Source organism: Physella acuta, unplaced genomic scaffold (genome assembly GCF_028476545.2).
Source record: "Physella acuta isolate Inbredline_101_S28 unplaced genomic scaffold, ASM2847654v3 ptg002082l, whole genome shotgun sequence".
Taxonomy (NCBI): Eukaryota; Metazoa; Mollusca; class Gastropoda; family Physidae; genus Physella; species Physella acuta.
In genome coordinates this window covers 50,689-53,404 of record NW_026733584.1, presented here as the reverse complement: position 1 = coordinate 53,404, position 2,716 = coordinate 50,689, and positions in this window count along the sequence as shown.

The following is a 2,716-nucleotide window of genomic DNA, read 5'->3' as shown; positions in this document are numbered from 1 at the left end:
ATTATACTCAGTTACTAATTTTTGTCGGGAAAACAAGTGAAAAAGCTAAAGTGTACTAATATGGCAAAACGAGCGAATTTGACGGTTTTTTTTTTTTTGGCAAGCATATTGTTTTACAACTTTATTACAATTTTTACTATTTTAAGTGAATTGATATTTAAATCTTGTAGTGCTTTGATATACTCATTTGATTAAAAAAAGTGGTAAAAACTTATCGTGTTTTATTTTAGTAATTAAAATGATATTGTTGACAAGACAAGGTAATTAAGGCTGGAAGTAGCCTGTCTTTGTTTTGGCATGGACATATGTTGGTTCTAACATAGTTATGGTTGAAGAAAACTACTTTATTTGAAAGTCTGAGAAATGTAATCAAATACTATCTTCAAAAAAAATATTTTACTAGTTTGACTTATTACATTGCAAAATAACATAGATAATATAGTTAAGTTAAAACTGATATAAGTTGTTCGGGGTTGTGTTGCTCCGTTATTCGTGCATTTTTTTAGGGACGAGGAGGTTTATAAAACCAGAACAAACCAAATATACATTGTAAATAACAAATAAAACTTTTTAAACATAGTTAAATAAATTTATTTACATTTACTAGAATTTACTCATCAAAATGATCGACGCTTTACAATTTATCAAAATGATAAAACAATTCTCAGTCAACCCTATACACTTTTTCACTACACATAAAGTGGTCCTCCAACTCTCTTCCACAAGTATTTTATACCGGCATTTGTCCTTGGAAAACAACTCATAACCGGGTAAACTCACCAACTCCACTGACCTGTGACTCTAAACATTAAATGAAAAACACAAAACAATGACAAAACCAACTCACGTTAAGTTAAGAAAGTAAAGGCTATTGGGCGTGAGACGACCACATTATCATCTCATATATATATATATATATATATATATATATATATATATATATATATATATATATATATATATATATATGTTCGCCTAACTGAATCTGCACTTAAATTATCTATATTATAGAATTACAAGTAGAGTATAATCCAAAATTCGATAGAACTTATAGATTAAAGATTAAAAGATTCCAAAATATTCGATTTAGAATTTACAAATGGCATGGAACTGCAGTTATCGTATTCCCAAGGAAATTAGACAAAGAGATGCTTGCATATTTGATCCTATGGATTTGTGTTACATTATGACCAATTAAATGAAACGGATGGCTACTGCAGTTACTCCTTTTTGAGAGAACAATATCAAAATTCAAATAAAATCTTATTTACGAATTTTAACATTTTTAACATGTATATGAAATTTAATTTAACTAACTGAAACGGTATTCCAGTTATCGCGTTAACACATGGACACACACACACACAGAGCCGGCGTTAGGGGGTGGCGAACGGGGCGGTCGCCATAGGCCCCGCGCTTGAAGGGGCCCCGCGCTTCAGCAATGTCATTGTTATCTGAATTAGTTCGTAAACTTAAAAAAATTGTTGCTGAATTCAATTGGGAAAAACTAAATGGTCGAATGCCGACGTTGTTGATTGTTATAACTGAGGGTTGATGTTGGTGAGTCTCACCTGAACTGGGACAGGCCGTAATTCGATACAAAAATAGAGTCACACCTCCCTTTGTGTAGGGTACGGTCGCCTGGCATTTGACCTGAGCTGACTGGAGATGGCGGTCGAGAATTAGCCCACGACGTAAAGAGATACCCTATTGTATGCGGACCGATGAAGACTTCCTTTTAGTGAGCAGACGGGATGTCTATAGTAGACAGTTAGTGACCCGATGAACTCTAGTCCTGACTTTCTTGTTGTAGATGTCGAATAATGTCGTATATGTACAGTGTTTCTTCCAGACTTTTTTCTCCGGGGGGGGGGGGGGGGGGAGGGGCACGTGAGATTTTCGGGGGGCGGGGGCGGGGGCGGTAGACTTTCTTCGGGGGGGGGGGCGGAAACTGTTAAAAGTATATATTTTCTCTATAAGTTATATAAATTTCATTTCGTTTTCGGGGGGAGGGGGTGGGCAAGCCCCCCCCCCCATCCCCCCCCACCCCCGAAGAGATGCCTGGAAGAAACTCTATATGTAGGCCTACTTGTCTTGGTATAACAAAATTAGCATTCAGTTGCGTGCAGAGGGGTGGGAGGAGGGCGACGAGAAGGGGGGGGGGGGGGGCCTTAGGATCTATATCAGGCGGCATTAAACAGAGTGATTTATTATTATTTTTTGGAAGAAAGTTAAAACTGTTGTTACGTTGTGTCACCTTAAGGATTCACCCGTTCAATAATTAAGACAATAATGATTTTGGTTTTAAAATATTGTATGAATTCTAAACAAATTTTTTGAAGTCTATACTGTTTTGATACATCAGGCCGAGTTCGCTGTATTGTAAACTTTATTTTCCTAATTATTCGGCACGTGATTAAATTTTCTTAAGTGATTTGGTATGAATTACATAACTGTTAAAAGTGATTTAATATCTTAGCAAAGGAAAAAAAAACTAGGAACATTGGGTTAATACATGGGAGAGATAAAAATCTGTTATTATAGTGGAAAGTTTGACATTAGCTTATAAACTCCAAAAAAGTTGTGTTATTATGTGTACATCACATTATATAGTCCTTTATACATATATATACATATGTAAGCCCTGCTAGGGGGGGATACCTTAACATCTACCCTTCTAGGCTTATCTAACTAAACTACTGTCCGGTCAGTGCAA